The sequence below is a fragment of the Equus quagga genome, chromosome 2 (genome assembly GCF_021613505.1).
Source record: "Equus quagga isolate Etosha38 chromosome 2, UCLA_HA_Equagga_1.0, whole genome shotgun sequence".
Classification (NCBI taxonomy): domain Eukaryota; kingdom Metazoa; phylum Chordata; class Mammalia; order Perissodactyla; family Equidae; genus Equus; species Equus quagga.
Window position 1 is genome coordinate 86,483,392 of NC_060268.1, and position 23,096 is coordinate 86,506,487.

General features: G+C 44.1%; 1 long non-coding RNA gene across 5 annotated transcripts in view; it reads right to left on the reverse strand.

Annotated features, from left to right (window-relative positions):
- Positions 1-542: 542 nt before the first annotated feature.
- The window catches only part of LOC124236012 (uncharacterized), a 52,633-nt gene continuing 30,079 nt past the window's right edge, over positions 543-23,096 (reverse strand). For 4 of the 5 annotated variants that reach the window (XR_006887625.1, XR_006887623.1, XR_006887621.1 and 1 more), the window contains 3 exons: positions 8,496-9,048; positions 7,443-7,666; positions 543-917 (listed from right to left, as the gene is read on the reverse strand). This is a non-coding gene — a long non-coding RNA (uncharacterized LOC124236012). Of the gene's footprint in view, positions 918-7,241; positions 7,667-8,495; positions 9,049-23,096 lie in introns of those variants that run through there. The other variant, XR_006887622.1, reaches the window with a different exon arrangement.

The window sequence follows — 23,096 nt, forward strand, 5'->3', positions numbered from 1 at the left end:
GCCTCTACCCTCCTCTTTAGAGCCCAGCACTCTCCAGAGCCCAGAGGGAAGCACTGGAGGCCTTCTTGCTCCATTCTGCACTCTCTCCTGCTTATTTGCCAACCAAGCATCCTCCACCCTAGCCACAGTCAGCAACAGCAGCCCTTGCTCTGAGAGAGAGAGCAGATAGCCAGGGGAAACGATGCATCTACGATAGGAGCGTCATGGGTTGAACAACCCATAAACTAGGAAGCGGAGCTGCTTGTCCGTGACAAGCCATTCTGTTCCTCTCTGCCAGGGACTGTGAGCACAGCATGGAGGAGGTCATGAAGGCAAGTGCTCCTATCCCCCAACTTCCCATTGAGGGGAGAAGCAAGAATTTCACAACTGTTGGACATGTAATAGAATGGTCAAAACTGCAGTAAATCATCTGTGTAAATTATGAGACATAAGCCATGGTTTGTTGCTCTGTAATTATGTGATATATATTTCATATATTTTATTATATATTTTATATACATTTTATTATATACTTATTTTTTTTTCTAAAAATAGATGAGAAAAGTAAAGAAAAAGTAAAAGCTCTTTGGTCTAACACAAGGGAGGATGGACACTTTGGTAGCTCCACCATCTCCCTACCTGCATTTTCTGTCTCTCTCTCCCTTTCTCTCTCTCTCACTCTTGCAGACTCACGCTTCTTTTCTTCATTTATCACAAGCATTTCTGACTCTGTTGCTCAAAAATTTGCTGTCATCAGTTGTGGCTTCTTGCTCGGTCGCTGCAATGATTGGCAAACAATGTCAGCGTGGTCATCTCTCTTTCTCCTCCCCTGGACCTCCTGTGGCTTCGCGGCTCCCGTTGCTTCCCCTCTCCCACGTTGCTCCTTTGTTTCTCTCTCTCCTCCACCTGCCTCACCCCTCACCTGGTTGGGAATGTCCCTGGAATAGAAGGGATAGTGTCACAGTGTCTGTACATAAGGAGCAACTACTGTGCCCTCACACACAGTAAATGGGTTCACGGCCAGGACCGACAAACCTGTCACTCATCCCTCCAAATATTGTGGTGATGACACGTGTACATGAGGAACGCACCCCACCATCATGGGCCCCAGAGGGGACACACAGATCTCCCTCAACTCTTTGCCTCTTCCTTCTCAGACCACACACAGCAGAACTACTTCAAAAAAGTAAAGGGTGTTCCCAGCCTGAGGTTTCAAGGCCTCAGAGCACCTCAGAAAAAGGGAAGATGAATGTTCACAACTACGTTCAGCATTTCAAAAATGCTGATAAAATCCCTGCCTTGGCCCATAGGAGGACTGCTCGGGCTGGCTAAACTGTCATGTTTCTCTGCTTTGAGTCAACATGGCATTGACTCAATCTGGGATAACTGGTAAGCTAACACAGATCAGAGCCCTGGAGAGGACAAATGTATCTCTTATTAAGACAAAGAGTGAGGAAAATAATGACTACTTAGCAAAATTACATGTTGAGTGGAAAAAAAGTCTTTCTCAATACAAGACCAGTAGGCAAAGGATCTTGAATGAAATGGTCCTCAATAGAAAGATAATCGGGAATCTCTGAATTTAACCTCATCCCAAAAGAAAAACTCCTTGGTAGCTGTCTTGGTCAAGGCCACTCTAAAAGTGACCCTAAAGTGACAGACAACAGCCACTATCAACCTGAAACTCCTCCGTGGCTTCCCAGGAAATGATGCAGTGAGGATATCTTCATGATTCACCATCCCGAGCACTGGGGAACGGAAGAGTGACCATGTCTGCCTCTTGACCCAAGTCCTCATAGGCCAAGGATGGCCGTTGAGGATTTCCTCGTGTTGGATGAATCACCTCTAACAGGCTCCAAAATGAACAACACAGAAAAATACACAGTCTGGAGCAGAGTATAGCTTTAGACTGCAGAGGTCTGGCTGAAAAGGGAACACTCTCTAGGACAGTGCTTGGAGTCCGGAATTACATTTCTTCTGCTAACCCACATAACTTCGCCATCTTCCAAAATGTCCTGAAATCTCGGCTCCTCCAAACATCCCAGGTAAGTGATGATCATGGCAAGAAATTCTTTTGTACCTATCTCTTCTGAGGGATCACCTGGAGCCCTGCATATAAAATATATCCTTGTCAATAATAATAAGCCATATTTAGCTATTATTTCCTACTCACAGCTGATGTGCCAAGGCCCCCAGCGCCTCCCAACTATTCTAGAGAGACCCAAGAAGTGGATCATATGTGCCCCCCAAAAAAGGCACATGACTGACCATGTCCTCACCTCTTCCAGAATGTCCAAGGGTCAGGCCACCACGGCCTGCCAGGCTGTGCCCTGTGTCAATGTATCTTGCCCTGTGTCCATTGCCCACATATGAGCCACTCCTGCCCAGTGCTATTGCTTCCTATTTCATCACCTTGAATGCCATCCCTACTGGGGACCACTGATAGCCATCACTGTCACTCCCATTGGGTAGAACCATCTCTACTGGACCACTTCACCTGGTCAGCAAATTAAAAGAAAATGTCCCTTCCTCTTTTTGTGTAAATGCTGCTGGAGGCACATCAAAGCAATACAGTTGTGCTCCAAAGCTTACTGAGATTTTTAGTGAAAATAGTTATTTCATTCTTTATTCACAGCCCTCTGTCTCCAGAAGACCCAAGCCTGGGTCCTTGGGGATGCTGGACCACAGACGAACCCAAATGAGAGCCGTCAGACCATGTACAATGTATTGGCTTTCTTCCAACGGCTGAAGCTTGGTAATGATGCCAAGCCCATTTCTCTGTTCCCTTGAACCCTTAGAAAGAGCTCTTTTCTGGGAAGCTCCTTAGTCTCTCATTAAAAATTCTCCAGGAGGACCCTCAGGTGTGCTCAGACACTGCCATCTACTATTACCCTCATTTCAATTAAGGAAGGATACATTCTGCCCAAAAAAAGTAAACTAAGATACTGCCCTTACCAAGAAAGGAGTGTGTGTGTGGGGGGGTGGGAGTGTGCACGCACATGCTCGTGTGTGTGTTCCCTCCCTTCCTACAGTCTAAGGTATGAGGGAGGCAAGGGTGAGGGGACATGGCAAGGGATTTGGCAGGCCTGGGTGGTTTGAATCTTGGTGTGTCCAGGAGATTTGAATTTTGGCAGGAAAAATGCATCAGAGGAAGTGTGTCATCAGAAATGGAAGCGTAGGAAGAGGTTAGGGTTAGTTCACCTCATTGGGTAATGGGCCAACCACTATTCTGCTCATTTTGTCACAAACTAGAGAAAATATTATCACATACTGGAGAAACATTCATGCTGACAATCTTTTGGGAGTCACTGAACTGTGGGACTCCTCTTTCTTTATGTAACTCTAGGAACTGAGCCCACCATTTTTGTCCCATTAACATGAATGAGAACATGTTGGCAACAAGTTGTCAGAGCTGATGCAGAATCCAGACCTCTGTCCTTGGAGGAAAGAGCTGTTTCTGTGACATGGCCCTGTATGTATTCAATACCCCCACGGCAATCCCTAGCCAGTTCCACATCATTTGTATAAATATCTTTGCCCCTCCACCCTAAAATGCACTAACCCTTAAAAGCCCGTTGGTTAAAGATGGTGCAAAGAAGAGTAAATTCAGAAGTTAGGTCCCTCGTGCGGGCCAGCTCGGTGATTCCAATGGCTTCATGCTTATCTCCCCATTACTCTATGATGACGGATAATTTCTGCCCCACTCTCTTCTCCCCGTCATCTGCTCCCTCACTCCTGGGTCTGTGGCAGACGACAGGTAAGTTTGCCGTTCCACTTTAGAGCTTGGTTTGGTAATCACAGGATTGCTCACCTATGTCCCACATCCCAGAGAGTGCTGGTAGGAGAATCATGTAGAGACCATGGTATGGGATGGGTGTCTGTGTCCCCCCAAAATTCACCTACTGAAACCCTAATTCCCAATGTCATGGAATTAGGAGTGGGGCCTTTGGGAGGTACTTAGAGTTAGATGAGGTCATAAAGGTGGGGCCCTCGGGATGGGATCAGTGCCTTTATAAGACGAGGAAGAGACCAGAGCTCTCTCTCTACCATGTGACGACACAGCAAGAAGGCCGTCTGCAAGCCAAGAAGAGAGCCCTCACCTGGAACCTGCCCGTGCTGGTCCTCTGATCTCAGGCTTCCAGCCTCCAGGACTGTGAGAAAATAAAGTCTGCTGTTTCAGTCCCTCAGTCTATAGTATTTTGTTACAGCAGCCAGAGCTGTCTAAGACGCCATATGACAGTGAGCGTAAATCCATTGCCATTCCTAGACAAACAGCCAAAACCCAGATTAACTTCAAGTTTAAAGAACCACAACAACGGCATCAACATTTTATAGCCTCATCTTTTACCAGCCTGGTCCATTTTTAGCATGGTCCCAAAAATGGCTGAATAGCTCAGAAGCCTCTACTTAAAGGCTTTCAAAATCTTATTGTAAATTGTTAGAGTCAATTGATATAAAAATAAAAATAGGCTTTTCCTGTAGACCATTCTACTGATTGTAACAAATAACAGCCTGAGTTTACTAGATCTTATTGACACAAATACTTCTTAGTCAGACGTACCTACTTAGAGACAGTGAGAGAAATGTTGTGGTGGCATCGCCATGGCTGCCCTCCATGATTCCTCCACTCCAGAGGCCTCTGAGGCTCTGCATTGATACTGTTGCTTCAGAATTCACCAAAACTATTTGTTTTGTTGACTGCTTGTCCTCAGGAATGCAGAATTTAAATTTAGTCTATTTGTTGAATTATTTATAGCCCATGTCAATTTATTTCATGTTTCAATTATTGACAAAGCTGGTTCTCTTTATGCCATCGAGAACTTTCAGTGGTGATATCTATATTTTACTTCTTCCTCTACTATAAGTAGCATTTCTCAAGTGTCTCCTGTGTACCCTCATGCCAGGCAATTTCCCTTCTGTTACTTCATTTAGTCTTCACAGCAACCCTGAGGAGTCATCCTTCTTGTTTCCCAGATAAGGAAATGGAAGATAGAGAAGTAAAGTGAATTTCCTAAGGCTCCCCAGTTGGCAAAGGAGTGAAATTCTTCCAAATTCTCTGTTGCCTTCACAGCACTGTACAGCCACTCTGAATATTGTTTTAGAAAACTAGATCATTTGGGAGGCAAAGTATTGACAAAATTGCTAAGTTGTTGCTGTTGTTTATTTAAGGTAAGGACCATTACTGTGTCCTACGTGGTTCATCTAGGCAAGAGCATCATATAATGCCACGTGCTATCAAGCTCTGAGAACGGATTTCCAGATAGAAGATTGTCCTTACCACTCCCACACCCAATGCTGGTTAGAGGCTCTCCTTGTTGAAACCAGTGACATAATTTTCACATCCTCTCTGTCTTAGAATTTTCCGCTCATCTCTCATTCCCTTTAGTAGGCTTGCACCTTTGAGGGCGGGACCCAAGTTTACTCATCTCTCTCCCTCCAGGTTCTTAGGATGGTATTTAGCATATGGTAGGCACTCAAGACATGTTTGATGAAAAAAAGGAATTAAGCAAGTAATCAACTAGTTAATAGAAATAACATTATTGTATTTGTTTCTAATGACAAAGCAAAGTATCTTGATTTCCTGTACCAGATCCATACTTAAATTCATCTGTGTCAGCCTCTGTGGATCAGTCCTTTTATTACTGAAACGAGCGGCCAAACCAGCCTGTGTTTAAAGTTCTCAAAGAAGGTAACACACAGGGACTTTCAGATTATAGTGCTTTATACTAACACACATGTGACCTAAGGTTCAAGATAAACCCTGAAAATAAGAAGGCAACTCTTTTCTGCCTGCTTTGTAGGAAAACCCAGATGCATGCCAGCCCACTTCAGAGGCCATTCCCATTGTGTCAGTTTCCATACCCACCCAGGGGCCTGGCCAGCTGTCTTTATAGAGGTCAGACTGGTGAGAGCTGAGTGGAAATTCACACGTGAGGGTTCTGACCTCCAGATGTGGAGGGGGGTCAGGTGTGTTTCATATCACTAATGTGGTGGGGCAGGTAGTCAGGAAGATGGACAGCTAAACAGACTCGGAACCAGAGACAAAAAGGAAGAAACCATGAAAGTGGGAAAAGGTTCAGAGAAGGGAAGAGGGAGCAATGGAAAGGGGAGAGGATAGGGAACAGGCTGAAGGACCGTGCACACTCAAGATAAGTGGCAGCAGTTCTAAACTCTGAGGGCATCTCAGATGGTGAGCATCCACGAAGAACTCTACCAGAGGGTGCTCTCGTTCAAAATCTGGTACCATCAGGATCTCAGAGTAGAAGGGAATTTAGCACAACACTTCTTGGGAGATATACCCGGGGAGGTTTATGACAATGCAAATTCCCAGGCCCCACCTTCACAGATTTGATTCCTTGTGGGTCTTGGGGTCTAGGAGTAGCGAGATCACCAACAAGCTCCCAAGGTCTTTGGATGAGTCGCTGGATTTGGGAACCCCGACCTGGGTCTGTCTAGCCTCCTGAGAAGACAGGAGTTCCAGCTCTGCTCTCACTAATATGTCCCCTTCAACTCGAACCCTTCCAAGAGCAGGAAGCTCATTATTTTGAGATAGCTCTGGTTATTAGAAAATTCTGGTTTTTATATAGGGCTCACATCTCCCTCAGGAAGTGAATTCTACCAATTTAGAAAGAAAAGATAAGGCAAGGAATTGAAGATGTATATCCCCTGGGCCCCAAAAGGAGGGACGTAATTGGAAAACCAAGCTGTTCCTGCTACTCTAACATCCTTCATTCCCTCTGCCAAGATGTCCACACCTAATTACTATGAAATCCAAGGTTCCACCAGGACAAGTTTCGTGTTCATCTCTCTGATAATGTGAACATGTAGCCTCCCCAAATGAGCTAAAAATTCCAATCACCCTGAAATCCTCCTTTACTGGGTAACTGGGAAAGTAGGGCATAGTTGCTACTTCTTGGCAGTCCTTGTCAGAAAAACATAGATTCTATTTGACTTTCCGAGGAGAGACAAGAACGACCAATGCCTGCCAGCCTGCACGTGCTATAGAAATTCTTCCTTGACCAGCAAACCAGAACGAGGCTCTGATCTCTGAATTAACAGTCTCCTAAAAAGCTCTGCTGGTCATGCACTCTTTGAAACCCTCGGGAAATCTTTCCATCCACTAACTTGACAGCCCCATATGTGCCTGTTTTGAATAAGACTTGGTAATCTTTTCAAAGTTGTCTCCCAGTTCCTCGAGAAAGGGCTCCCCAACCCCACTCCACCCATCCCCACCATCCAGCCACCCCCTGTTAATCCACAGCTGAGTTAACCAAGCATCCCAACACACTGTCTGTGCCCCGGATCTGAGAACGTCATGTCAATCAGTAAGACAAGGAGGCACAGGGAGTTTCATTCTGGACTGTCAGTTCCTGCCGTGAAAATCAATGGATGAGAAACCAGGAAGAGATCCTGGCTGAATCGCTGAACACAGTAAATATAAACTGAAATACTCAAACACTCACAGGGGAGTTGTGCACAACACGAAACAATCCAAAGGCTATGTATGGACAGTCTTGGCCAGCGCCCCTCCTTTCCTGGAGAAAAACACTGTCCTGCAACTCAGTGAATATGGACGTGGCAGGAATGCAAACTCCTTCCAGGACTCTGCTAATCTTGGGGGTGAGTCTGGATCCTCTGCCAGTCAGGAAACTCCCACAGAGAAGCCAGAGCACAGGTTGCCAAGGATCTGGAGGGAAAGATGAAAATGGGGTGACTGCCCCCCACACTCACCAGCAGAGAGCCAAAGGGAGTGCAGAGTCGGTGCCTGGGGCACACTTCGTCAGTGACTCACTCTAAGTCCAAGGGCGAAAACCTACAGCACTGTGGGGCGCCTGCCCGGAAGGTAAACCAAGCAGAGGAGAGATGAGCGATCCCTGGACTGACACCTCTGGGGGCATCTATATGCACTGGATCCAGCGTTACCTAATTTCATTGTCACCATCTTTAGGTAATACTTTCCCCCTTTTTACAAATGAGCAGATGAGGATAAAGGAATGTGCCTAAGGTCACAAGGCTAGTAACTGAAGGATTGGAGATTAGAATAAGCATCTGTCTAAATCCCGAGAGCATTCACTACCACAGCTCACCATTTTGTTCCAAGAGAAATACGTCTTGCTTAGAATATAAGAAGTAAGGACTATTTCTTCTCCTCTTCAGTCAGCAAGCCCAGCCCCCACCCAGCCTGCGCTGTCAGGCTGACCCTGGCCCATCCCAGGCAGACCACCAGGCCATCTTTTACTAGATCCCATCCCAAACCCAATGCAGGAACCCCCAATCTGGAAGAATAATCACTGTTAATATACTATTGTTCACCAGTAATTGCTTTCCTTTGGGCTCCATCTTTTCTAAAGCCATGGGCAATTTCTCCCAGCTTCTACCTGCTTGAAGCTTTTGTTTAAAGTCTTTAAAAGACATGACTTTCTAAAGAAATAATTAAGGCTTTCATGCCCCACACTTTTAACAAATATATTTTGACCTCGTTTCATCCCTTCGGGATGGAAGCAGTTTTCTGGCACCTTAAAGGGATTTCCATTCAATTATCCTCCAGAATCCTCTTTTCTCCTCTTCTTTCTTTCAACACAAAAAGCTTCCCATTTGCCTCCAAAGGTGAAATTAGGTGCTTGTCCATTCAACACCAGGCAGAGTTTTAAATTGGATGAAATAATAATGCTTCTTTGAATTTCAGGGCAGCCTTCAGAGAAGGAAATTAGAATCTGACCCACGAAACAGCTCCATCCTTTGCCGCCCTTCTATTCTCTCTGTGCTCTGGAGAAAGAGGCAAAGGCAGAGCCAGGATTCACACAAACAGACAAAGACTCTTTTTAAAAAGTTTGTTCAGGAGTCAGGATAAAGGCAGGACCATTGACCCTCATCCCTCGATGCTTCCGGCCCCTGAGTCGCTGCTGGTCCTTACACTTTTCCTCATCCTCAGGCCCTGCAGGTGGCCTGGAGGCAAACCTTCCTGAGTAGGACTGAAGAGTTGTGAGTGCCGCTAAGTTGTGAGCATTTTCTCTTCAATAGAGCAGAATGAATTGAAAAGGAATGATGATTAAAATGGAACAGAATGTGCTGGAGGGAAAATGAAACAGAATGATTGGGATTAGCTTGACCTCAGCCTTTACCCTTTAACTTGAAATAGACAACTGCCCCCAAACATTGCACCTGAAGATGAACAGTCTCCTCATATTCTGCATAAAGCATCTAGATGCCTCCCCTCCATTCAGGATCACCCCACTCCACACACACACACAAATCTTAGACATCCAAAAGAGCTATTTACAAGAGAAACCTGACCAATGGGCACCCTCTAGTAATTGGAGCTATTTTAAATAATTCCTAGGGGAAGAATAGCATCCATCTGCCTCCTGCAGCATGCCCGAAACACCTGCCATTTACTGTCATGCAGTGATGTCCTCATTCCTAAAGTAAAGTAGGGATGATATGTAACAGAGTGACAGCACATCTTCAGGATAACCTGCCAAATTTATAACAAAATTGAGGGATTCACTTGTCTAATTAATCCAGTGTCACCTGGCAGAGGAAAGAGCCCAAACGACTTGCACAGAAAAGAGCAAGTTTTGACGAAGCTCTGGGAAAGGTGAGGCAAGGCAGGAGCCAGGGAGCAGAAAGCTCACAGGAATCCTACAAGAGGTCAGGGGACCCGGAGAACCCAAAAGAAAAGACAAGCTAACAAAGGCAGCTTTTCCTGCTTCTCAATTGTGCCCAAGACTAGAAAGGGTTCGTTAAATCTCCTAAACCTGGCACATCTAATGCTCTAAAACCCATCTACATAAGAGCCTTTTGTGTTTCGGGAGCACATCTATTCAAATGAGAAATACCCACTGATCTAAATGGGCCTCTCCATGAGCTTCATCCTTTGATGGACACATCCCCATCGTGCCTCTGAAGTTACGTGACTCTCCCCACATTGTCTGAATAGGGAAACGGAAACATTTAAAACACAGGTTGCTCTAAAATATACCAGCGTATTTGGACCCACCAGGTACTCTCTGCCAAACAAAAAGGAGGGGGAGGATTCAGACCACAGTCCATGGAGCCCAGAGGGAATTCCCTGGAATCAGGCCACGCATATCAGCCTCCCCATGGTGAAAACATGAAGTCTTTCAGCTGTTACCTTAATCAATCATACTCAGAAAGTTAAAGCACAGATTGCCGGACAAATCCAGAGTTTCAGGCTGGGACCTGAAATTTGACATTTCTAACCAGTCGCCAGGTGATATTGGTGCTGCTGGACCAGGAGCCGTCTATAAGAGCCACTGATCTGAATGATAAATTTCTTCACTGGTCAGATGTCTGACCCAAACAGTCAATCGAATTTCAGTAACATGTCCCAAATTGGGGAATCAACAGTTTGCAGCCTGTGTTTTTTTTTTTTCTTTTGTCCCTGCCATATGGATAAAGACTGTTACTAAGAGTTATGGCAGGAAAACAATTTTTAAAACCTAGCCTACAGCATTGCAAAATGATTAAAAGTGGATTTGGAATGTCTATAGCACCTTATTTGTAGGGAGTGCCAAAAACTGAAAACAAGCCACCTGGCTTTCCATGGGTCATTGGTGAAACAGAGTCTGGTACATCCTCACCGTGGAATCCTAGCCAGCAATAAAAGGACACGGATTATGGACACATGCAAGAGCTTGGACGACTCTGGGGCCTTGCGCTCGTGAAAGAAGCCAGTCTCGCAAGGTTGTCTGCTGTATCCTTTCCTTTATATAACATTCTCAAAAGGGCGAAATGATAGTGATGGGGAACAGATTAGTGTAGGGACTTAAATTAGGAGGAGGCTATGACCATAAAGATGTCAAAGAGGTTTTCTGAGGGTTGATCAAACAGTTCTCTATCCTGATTGTGGTGATGGTTATACAAATCTAGTAAAATTTCATAGAACGCACACTGAACTAAAAAAAGAAGTGCATGTAAGAACTGGTGAAATCTGAGTAAGATCTGTGGTTAGCGTTATATCATGTCAATTTCCTGGTTTCAATGATTAGACCACAGTTATGTTAGATGTTATCACTGGGAAGCTGGGTGATGGATATGGAACTACTATTTTTGTAAACTTCTATGTATGTCTAAAATCCTTTCAAAAGAAAAAGTTTAATTTTAAGAAAATACCTCATGAGCTGGGGGAGCATGGAATTTATTTGAATAAGCTCTAAGTCAATACAGGAGGCAGCAGTTCGAGGGGGAAACACTTGATGAGCCAGGAGAACAGGTTATGGTCCTGAATCTGTTGCGAACACTGCACACACTTGGGCAAGCCATGTAACCTCTCTAGACTTTAGTTTTCTCATCTGTAAAATGGGCAGAGGGGCTAGACTATGTGACTTTTCTAACATTTCTTGTTCTCAGAATAAAACCCTGGGTTTCAAAACCAAAGTGTTTTTACTCATGCCAGCCTACTGCATCTGAAAAAAACAAAATCTCCTGAAACAACTTCCTTGTGAAATTTCTATTGGTTTCTGATTTTGACAACTCTGCGAAAATTCCCCCCTCTGGCTTTACTGGAATCCCCAGCTGTAGTCAACAAAGGTGGCTTGAGTCTGCCCATTCAAACTTGAGAATTCCCATCTCTCATTTGTCTGCACTATTCCTATCACCCAGAAATGTGCTGAGCTGGGCTCGTGGCAGGGGCTCGTAAGCAAGGAACTACTGCATCTGGAGAAGGGGCAAGCCACGACTTAGCAGTCAGACAATAACGTCTGAGACCAAAGGACTCAAGAAAACACAAAGAGAAGCAAGTATGGCTCCTGGACTTCATGAGCCTGCAAGCACTAGGCAGGCAGGTAGATGCCCCTATTCCTTAGCACGAGCAACTCCTTAACAGCTCACAAGACTAAAACCCATGAATGGTCAATGCCTGCATAACAAGGAAGAAATACTCGCAAAGATATCTTAATTTTCCTAATACTTTAATTCTCAGGAAGAGCCATATGAACTTGCATTAGGATATTTTCAGCCAGGAGGAACAGAAAATCTCACCCAAATAGGCCTTTTTTAGAAAAAGAAAATTTAATGACTCAATTAACTAAAAGTCCAAAGGTAAGGCAAATTCTTGTGTCAGTGGCTTCAGGACTGTGCTGTCTGCATTTGGCTGCTGAGCACTTAAAATGTGGCTAGTGAGAACTCAAATAAGTTTTAAGTGGATAATACTCACTGGATTTCAGGGACTAAAAAGTATATAAAATGTCATTGATAGCTTTATATTATTATATATTGAAATTATATTTTGGATGAATTAGGTTAAATAAAATATATTATTTAAATTAATTTCACCTATCCTTTTTTTTTAATGTAACTCCAAGAACATTTAAAATTACATAGGCGATTCACATTATATTTCTACTGGACAGCCCTGCTTTAGAGCAATTCTGCCCATCCAGGAGATACTTGGCAATGTCTGGGGACATTTTTGATTGTCATGACTGGGGCTGGGGTTGGGGGTGCTACTGGCATCTAGTGGATAGAGACCAGGATGCTGCTGAGCATCCTGCAATGCACAGGATACACTGCACAGCAAAGAATTATCTGGCCTAAAATGTCAACCGTGTCGAAGTTGACAAACTGGCTGCCGGGGATTGTTCTCTCTGCTGTTGACACTACTGGCTTCCTGTTAAGGCCGGTTCCCCTCATGGTGAAAAGATGGCTGCCTACAGCCATCTTCCTTGTTCTTGTCTAGGAAGAGAAAGACTGGCTTCCTTTTGCTCTCTCTTAAGATCAGAGAAGAACTTTCTCTCCCCGAGATGAGTCAAAATTTCAGAGATTTCTGTGATCAATGGAGAAAGTACTATTTTCATTAACCAAGTAACTATATAGCAGAAAATAGACTTCGATTATGTAGTTTATCCATTATTCTCTGAAATAGACCTGGTGTTGGAACTTAACTGTTACAAGGAGTAATGGCCACCCACAAAAAACATGTAGATCTCACGCAGTTACTTCCACAGCCTGCTCTAAGCAATCCTCAATATTTTCCATTATTGAATGAAGATGTGATCTTTCCCACCGCTCCACCCACAAAACAGAGTGTTCTCATTAAGTGATGTTTAAACAATTAGTTTTATTTCTCCCCAAACTGGGTATCCAAATATCTATTTGCTTGGTTGTAGGACCAAACAATTTTTCTTGTTAGTATTTATTCTTTAGATCAAATTCAATAAACCATACACGGCATTTTTAATTCAATTGATTTTTGGAAAATGTAATAGAAACATGTGGAGAGCCGGAGCGAGGATGAACTGTGGTGTTTAAGCAGAGAGAGCCGTTCTCCATTTTTAACCAAATCAATATTCAATCACCTTAGTGCCCAGAAAAGCTCATCCTTACTTAATGAGGGAAGTGACGTGAGGTTGATGTTACAGAGGGGGGAAAAACATGAGCTTTTAATCTTTTTCTTCACAGAAGAAGACCCAAAGTTTTGAAAACAGAAAGGCAAATGGCCTTTGTCTGGTCAGAGCGATCACACATAAGGTAAAGCCCTTTGAAAAGTCAACCATTTAGCGAAGCTCTGCTCCTTCATTTTAAAGACATCCACTTTTGCTCCCTTTTCTCTTTACCTAAGGATATCTTCTCCCTGTCTCCTGAGAGTCTCATATAATTGAAAATGTTCTCAGTGGGCCACAGAGAAAAGAGAAGAATCCAGACCTCACTCCCCTCTACTGAGGCCTCACCCCAACCCCAACGGCCCCGTTCTCCATCTCCTCTCATCTCAAAATAAGTCTGGCCACCCACATAGCTCTTATTAACTAGATAAGTGGAAAATTCCCTTTGGGGAAGTGAAGAGGCACACCACCCCTCTTTCCAGCTGTTCTATCAGCTTCATTTCAGTTAGCAATGAACCCTGGCCTCCTAAAAGTTAGTACCTTTGCCTCCTAAAAGAAACTCAAAGAAAGGTATATTTTTTGTTAGGGTAACGTTAACTACTGTGACAAAGAAAACCCCCAGTTGCAATGGCTTAACAATTATAAGATAGTTCTCACTCACTTAACGCTTCAATGCATTTGCTCCTGGTTGGGGTGGAGCAGGGAGGTCTGCTCAGGGACCTAGGCAGAGGAGGCTCAGCCAGCTCCCACGCAGACTTTCCAAGCTTGCCGTGGGGTCACCTTCCTCCAGGTAGGTGGAAGACACACATGCTGCTTAACCACTTCAGCCCAGGTACTACCAACATCATTTCCACTCAAAGGCGAAACTAAGTAACATCTCTGCCCAGGCAGCCCCTTCCCAGGGAGCACCCTGTACTGGTGAAGAGCCCAGGAATTGGGGTCAAGGCTGGCTTTCTCAGCCACAGATGCCATACCAGCATGATTTCATGGACCTGACACGAGGACAGAGAAGCACAGATCTAAAACTTACAGTTATTCTAAAACCCTGGTGCCTATTTCTTAAACTGCATATTTATCGCTTGCAATAGGATACATTTTCCAAAGACTGTTAACTGAAATTTGGGGAGTTGATAGGAGTCAAAAGAATGGGCTTTGAGTTCCTTCAAGTTGGTTACAAACCCCAGAGCTGCTGCTACTTTCTAAGTGACTTTAGGTAAGTTACTTACCCTCTCAGACCAATTGCTTATCTCTAACAAGAGGATATTAATATCTACTTATTCAAGTTATTGGGAATATGGAATGAAACCATGCAGTTGAAGTGTTTAACCGGTGTCTACCACGTAGTAATGCCAATAAATGCTGTCTGTTGCTAGTAAATGTTCCAGTTTATATGAGGAAATTGTTATTTTAATCAGCAAAACTCTTTTGAACACTAGTTCAAATAAATAATAATAAATCCAGTCTCCTTAAAGATCCATGGAACAATTAAGATTCTAACAAGCCTTAAATTAGAATCGGTTGGTGGTTTAAAAGACAAGACTCTTCTTTGAAAGCTCACATTTTAAACATCCTGTCTTCCTTTTAATTCTACAAACCTCAAATTGAAAGAACTTCAAAGTTGGAAACAAAACACATTTGTTTGGCTTGGTTTACTTTGTTGACATTATTTATTTTTTATGTCCGTGTGTGTGTGTGTGCGTGTGTGTGTAAATTACCGTCTTCCTATGCAGAGTTGTACATGCATAGTTGTAATGCATCCAGAGAGATCTGTAATTCCTGAGATTTCTATAAACTTAAAATCTAAAGCCATGATGATAGATGATGGTAGTATAAATGGAGCCAGATTCCCATCTCTCAAAGTTCCAGAAGGATTCCATCAGCTCCTGGACATTCTCAGCCTGGTTGGATGCAAAACCGTTGCCTCCTTTAGAGACAAATACCAAAGTGGGGAGTTCCAACCTAAAACTTAGAACAATCCTATGGCCATTTATTAGTTTTAACCTTACTTTGAGATCTGCTTCCACATTGATATTATCTCAGGTTCCCATTCAAACAAAGCAACTCAACAAGATTAAGTTTTTTGTCATGATAGAGAAGGATAAAAGAAAATTATTAAAGAAAAATAAGAGAACTGAGTCTGGAACACCCAGTAGCCATCACCTTGATTCTGGCCCTGCATCACTGCTCTTCCCCTGGGTAAGCCACTTAACACAGCCACCAGCGGACTTTGCCCTAAACAATTCCTCACCAAATCACACAGCTCGGGGGACCGAGAGGGATGGGGAATGGGATGGCATGGGGACAGAGGACAGAGCCAGCGTCCTGTTGCTGGAAGTCCCGTGTGAGCAGGAGTCAGATGGCAGGTCGTTGGTGAGGGCCATTACCTGAGTTGTAATGCCAAACTCAGGCTAGAAGTTCAAAGAACTTAAAGTCAAGAGTTGGCAGAAACTGTGGCAGAATCGAAGTTGGGTGAGGATCAGAGTTAAAAGAGTTCCGATTACCATGACTTGCTCCAAAATATCCACAGCTTGACTTGGTGGGCCATCCACTGCATAGCAAGATGGTCCATTGAGAAAGCTTCAAGGGTCAAGGCTCTGTCTGCCACTACAAGTTTTCTATAATGTGAACAAATGGTTCCATTTGTCCATTGACCACCATCTTTCTGAAAGTTTCTGTTCTGTGCCCTGGAAATACTACACTGAAAATGAAACAGCTCGTGCCCTTGAGGTGCTCAAGCCAAAGAGAGAAACAAACAAACAAACAAACAAATGCAGTATAATGAGCAATGGGCACAGAGCATTCCAGGAGCACAGAAGAAGAGCATATAAATCTTTGCAAATAAAGAGGAGCTGACAGGGGAGAGGATAGCGGAGGCCTGAGCTGATTTTCCCAGTCCTCCAGATCTCATGAGCAAATGGCTGAATAGCAATCAGCTCTAATATCAGTTATTGATTTCCTTGTAACAAACCACCCAAAACATTTATTATTGCTCCTATTTTTGTGGATTGGCAATCTGGGCTGCTCAGCAGGGCTGTTCTTTTGTGGTCTTTCCTGGGGTCATTCACATCTACAGTCATCTGGAGGCTCAGCTGGGGCAGAATGGTCTAGAATGGCTGGACTCACATGTCTGACTGTTGACACTGTCTGTTTCCTGGGTTTCTCTCTTTGCATGGTCTCAGAAAACAAGTCCCAAATATGAAAGATTATCGAACTTCTGCTTGTATTATATCTACTAATGTCCAGTTGACCAGGGCAAGTCATTTGGCCTAGCCCAGAGCAATGTGGGAGAAAACCACACAGGGCATGGATATCAAGAGTTGTGGTTCACAGAGGAATTATCGTAACAATGTGCTATAGCCCTCTTCTCTGAATTCTCCCAGACCCAGTGTTAGATGCAGTTGAGGCTCTCCCCCTCCACCCATCTCTGTCCTTCACAGAAGAACCAAGCTCAGCTAGGGGCACAGGGCAGGAGTCATCTCTGACAGCCGAAGCCTCTAAACCCACCCCCAGCTCCTGGGATGAGGATCTATCGGGGCCTGGGTGCCCTCCCAGTCTAGAGAAGCAGGGACCTGGGCCCCAGTCCCCCACTCATTCACAGCCCAGGTACTGGGAGAACCAAGGAAAAGAGAAGATGCTTAGGAAGGCAGATCCATGGGGACTTGGCATATATTTGGGAAGAGCAAAAGGGGAAATTGACAGCTTTGAGGTGTCTCCAAATTCCAGAGATCTAACTCCTAGGGGTCACAGGCACTGAGCATGTTCATGTCTTGAGAAGACTCTACATAGTGACCTCACTCGAAATATGTCTCCCCTAAACCCAGCTAAACATACACACCACGATTCTTCAGAAAATCTCAGAATCCCAGTGCCAAGAGGAACCAGGAAGTTTGCTTGTCTGACTCCTAATTTTTCTGATGAGTAAACTAAAGCCCAACATGGTTAAGTGATCAGCGAAGTAATAAGTGCAGAACCATAAGGAGGTATGGCAAAAGGATTAAGACACAGAATCTTAATTGGTGCTAGATATTAAAGATTTGCAATCCCCTGAACAGGATGACAGCTATGGGTTTTATTCCCGTACCTGATTAAATCAAAATGAGATTTTTGTTTGTTTGTTTAATCCAATGATTAGAAGAGATATGAGGAATTTGAATAATCTTGTTGGAAATAAGTTTTATTCCTAGGACTCATTTGACCATAACTTTTCACTTAAAAAATAGTCAGAGACAAATCATACTCTCCACTGATCATTTTTCTATTCACATTAGACTTTTTTTAAAATAGACTTCTAGTGCAGCAAACACATTAGACTTTTCAGCAATAAGCTTTTTTATTAAAGCCTAAAGACAGTCACTCTGTCATCGTTGTAATAAAAAATGCTGAGATTAAAGACATTTTTGTGAAGCTCTGTATATTTTTGAGAGAGATCATGGGTAGATACACTTGCAAAACCTAGGACTTGTAATCACTGGTCTAATTTGCTGAAGAAGCAAGATCTTTCCCCTCATACACAGAGCCGAACGGGATTAGGATCCAGCTAAGACAGATTTCTTCACCCCAGCACTATTGACATTTGGACCAGAGAATTCTCTGCGAGGGCTGTCCTGCTCATTGAAGGATGTTTAACAGCATCCCTGGCCTCTACCAACTAGATGCCAGCAGTGCACAGACACACAAACACACACACACACACACCCCTCTCCTTCGTGCCCCCTCCACCCCAGGTGATGACAATGAAATTCTCCAGGCATTGCCAAATATCTCTCGGGGGAAAAAATCATTCTCAGTTGATGGTTGATGACTGCTCATCTAACGAAATCAACGCAAGTCAGAATCTAACATACATTTAACATTCTCTACCTCTGCTTGTGTCACCTTCTACAACAAGGTGCAGAAATAATTAGAGCCAGATTTGTTGATGACTTCTGTATGCCGCTAAGTGTCTGCCATTATCGCATTTAATCCTCACAACAATTTTCTAACTTAGGTATATTATTACTAAGATCTTTGATAGAGAACCAAGACTGGACGTGAGAAGGGAAGAATATAGACGTAGGAAAATATTGACTAAAGTAAGATGAAGGTCTATCGGACCCCTGAGCACAACAATGCAAATATTATGTATCGAATCTTGATATTTAATTCAAGCTGGCCTTTTGCTTTAAAATGTGGATCACATATTTTCGTTAATACTTAATATAAGGTCCTTCATTTATTTTATAAAGACTCGGGTCCGACAACAGTAATCTCAGCTGGGTTTTTGGCAAATAAATCAATGGGTTTGCATTTTATCCTTATGCAAAATGTGCTGAGTCCCTACACTATTGGTTTCAATGTGTTTCTAGCCCACACCTAAACAGACTTTTGGGGGTGTTAGGCATTTAGCAAGTTTGTTCCTTCAAAGGAAATAGAGGAACTCAAATTGCCTAGGACTTTGTACACAGCAGAAACAGCCTCCATGATCTTTACCTGATCCTTTCAACACTGCCATGAGGAAGGACCAGCATCTTCCATTTTCTGATGCGGCACCTGAGGCTCCAAGAGCTTTCGTCCCACAGCTCTGTGGTGGCAGAGCTCAGATCTGAAGCCGGGTCTGGGCAATGACAAAACGCATGCTCCTGGCATTTAGCACTTTTCTCAGAGTTCCACACAACACCAGTCAGTGATAGGACTGATGAAGTGAGAAATTGCGTTATACTTAGATGAGAGGGAAATTTTAGGTGAAATGCGATGTGTGAGAAGATCTTCTAAAGGGCACTGGAGGTAGACATGCACATTTAGAAATATCTTTTATGTGATATTTTGGGTAGGAATGAAGTGGGCTGAGGGAGAAAAAGTTAAAGAACATAGTCAGCAAGAGAAATTTGTCACCATGAAGAAGCAGGAATTATAGAGGAAGCAAGAAGGAGGAACTGAGTCTGGAAAGTAGTTTATCTTCCTATGAGGAAGGTTTGAATTGTGGGAAAAAAAGGATTGCATTGAGTAGCTTGGTCAAGATTTCCTGGCAAGATGCCTTTCTCCCTCTCGTTTCACGGTGACCCCAGTAAGTCAACCAAGTGTCATGAGTCCACGATGACGCCCCCTCTCCAACTCATCACATTACTGCGGGGAAGGAAACCTCAGAGGGAAGAGGAGAGGGGAGTCAACGTTGACTGTATTTTCATTCCAGCTTTCTGGATTGAAAGAGATTTAGGGAGTGCACACACGGGCAACTTACACTTCCCAAGTCCATGACGATCCTCCATTTGCCCGTAGAGGACTTACGTCAACACCAGACATCTAGGTTTCCTTGACAAGCTAGCATCAGGGGCATGCTGCGTCTGGCCTTACCTGTTCAGTGGTATTAGCTGGGGGTTCTTCAGTTTCAAGAATGCTGTTCCAAGACTCCAAGAGTGACATAAGAAGGACAAAGCAAAACCACAGCGAGGCAGGCTGAGTCCCCACTGTGAAGCCAGGTGGTCACAGAACCATCTCCTATGTCTGTGGAAGGAGGGTCTATGGCACCCAGGGTTCATGGCAGGGCAGCCCCACCAAAAACTGTCCTCTGGAAACTGGACATCAGAAGGGGAGCATCTGAGGCAGCCATCACCCCAAGGGCTGCCGGAAAGTTCTTGAGCCCCTTCCAAGATGCAGCTCAAATCTGCCAATAATTCAGACTCTTTTGTTTTATTCCCTCAGCTGATATTCGTCAGCTGCTCTTTGTCAGCTCCACTCTCCCACCTATTTCAAGGTCTTGGGAGACATACGCACCATCTGCACGGGAGCATTGATTTTAATCAAAACTCTGGTGGTGAAAAGGTCATTTTTACCCCTAAAACCAAAATAGATATATCATGGAGTAGAATACCAAACTCACAAAAATTTTTTAAATTTAAAAAAAAAGGACCCAATCAATGTCATACCCTAGCTGAACCACATCAAACACTGTTGCCCCCGCGGATCCGGGGTTGGGGTGGGGGGTAGACATTTTCTTGTTTTGGATGTTCACAGTACTTCTGGGAATGAATGTGGACTTCCAAGTCCTCACCAGACAGACCACAGGGCCTGAGATGGGAGGCCCTGGATATACTCTTACTGTTTTCAGGGGTGTCAAATTCCAGCTACTAGTTACAGATCCAACCCAGGAAGGGCATCTCAAACTCCTCTTGGTCCCTTGAAGTCAGCCCCCTCATTGGTCCAAAATTTAAAGCCATTGAATTAAAGGTACAGGAGGAAAAGAAGTCAAGAGTGAAAAAGCAGAACAGCAAACCACAACTTGAAACTCTCTCGCTTCTTCCCAGAAGCTCAACTTCTGGTGACAATGGATCGCAAACACAGCTTCCCTTTTCCTCCATGCCGATCTGGTGGATAAAATCATGCAGTGACTATTTCCAGTTGGAGAGTCTCACTTGGGTTTTATTTCAAGTCTGTAAGGATTTAGGGGGTGGGGGTGCAGATGGAAAATCTTAGGACAATTCATAGGTTTTTGGCTTTGGGATTTTTTGGGTTTTTTTTTTAACTTTTGTTTTGACAAGAGATACAGGTGTTCCCATTTGGAACATAAACTATATTTTTCCTGAAAGTCTCTTTGGCCCAAAAAAGGAAAAAAAGCAGACAGACAATCTTTGGGGAGACAATCCCTTTCTGGCAGGAATTGAATTGTCTGGGATAACACTGTCCAGATTCCAGCATGGAAATGTGCACAGAGGGGCCTGCAGGAGATCTGGGAGATACTAAGAGCAAGGACAGCCCTCCACGCTTTTCAGTTCTGCTTGTGCTGCGAGAAAGAACTCCGAAGCAGGATGCAAGGTGCCATTGTTAGCAGAATGCCGCCTCTGCCACGAATCATGTGCAGCCGTGACCCGCCTCCAGCCCCCACCAGCCAAGTGTAGGATTTTAAGGGAATACAGGCAACAGCTCTTAAAGCGAGAAAAGAGAAACATCCTTCTAATCTAAAGGTGTTTCTAATTACAGCAGCCAATTACGAAACCTCCACTACATTTAACTGCTACCAAAAAAATCACAAAAGAATGATTAACAAGCAAAGGCAGGCACTAACAATGGAGCCTAGAAAGAAAGAAGAGGAAGGAAGTAGAGGAAGAAGGGAGGAACGAAGGAAGGAATGAAGGAAGGAAGGAGGGAAGGGAGGAAGGAAGGAAGGAACGAAGGAAGGAGGGGAGAAAGGAAGGGACTCGGTCCTGTACGATGTGGCAGGAGCAAGCACATGTTTTAATCATCTCTATGCTTCTCAGTCCTCCTGTGCATGTTCACTCGTGAAATCTCAGGGCATTAAGTCTGCCAAAAGCATCAGCAGTGAATTAAGGCAGTGAAAGCAGACAGCAAGTGAGAGAACCACCAAGACCAATTATTTATGGATTGTTCACCTGAGTTTCCCAAGCTTCCTCTCACCTCTCGCCTCGTATTGATCTCCACTCAGCTAGAGACACCTGTTTTTCCAGTTTTGTCAACATCCCCGAAGTTCCTTTGCATAAGTTATGATTTTGCCCAAAGCTTAGAAACTAGAGTGTTGATTTCACAGCAAAACTTTGGTTTATCTCTAAAAGGACGAAAGAAAAATTCCTGAAGTTCAAGTCCTTGCACGTGGCATGGTTCACAAAAGAATTTTTATACCTCTTGTTAGGAGTTGAATCATGCCCACCCCCTACACACACAAAATCATATCTCCAGTATCTCAGAATTTGATCTTATTTGGAAATAGGGTTGTTGCAGCTATAACTAGTTAAGATGAGGTCCTACTGGAGTGTGAGAGCCCTCTACCCAATGTGACTAGTGTCCTTACAAAAAGGGGAAATTTGGACACAGACACACACACGAGGAGAACACCACGTGAAGATGAAGGCAGAGCCGGACCACGTGATGTGCTACAAGGTAAGGAACACCAAAGATTGCCAGGAAACCACCAGAAGCTGGGAGAAAAGCATGGAACAAATTCTTCCTGATAGCCTTCATCTTGGTGTCGGAATAGCAGACTCCTTGATGTCGGAATTCTAGCCTCCAGATCTGTGAGACAATAAATTTCTGTTTTTTAGTCCCGGGAGCCCAGCAAACTAACACACCTACTGATTCTACCTCATGATGCCCTTCCCAATGGGCCCCTTCCCTGTGTCCTCATTTGCCACCACCCTCATTCAGTCATTCATCACCTGCCATCTGGACCATCGCAACAGCCTCCTAGTTACCCTCATGCCTGAACTTGCTCCTTCTTGAACATCCGCTGCTCTGGGGTGAGCTTTCCTTACCACAGCTCTGACCATAGAATGTCAGGATTGGAATAATAATAGAAACAATAATAATAACCTCTCAAGTACATTTTCTATGACAGCCATTGTGAGAAGCACAAGGAACGCAAAGAAAAATAAAGCAGTTCTTACTCTCCAGGAGCTCCCAGCCTAATCGTGTGGGTGAAGACAGACACATAATAGATTATTAGATAGAGATGGTGCAGGCATGCACAGGGCATCATGGGAAATCTGAGAATGGGTGCCTGATGCATCCTTGGGAGAGAGGACATTTTATGAGGGGCCTCCAAGAGGGAGAGACCCCTGAGCTGAGCCCGGAAGCACTGGATCTCCATCCTGGCTGTACTCTGCGCTCACCTGGGAAGCTCCACAAATCAGAGGCCTGTGTCTGACAGTCCCCAGGCCCCCTGGTTTAATTGGTCTGGGGCTGGCTCAGTTTTAGGAAGTTGCACAAGATCTCCATGTGGGTCTAATGTGCAGCCAATTTTAAGACCCTCTGTCCTAAGGCACTGATTTTCTGCACCTCAAAATCACC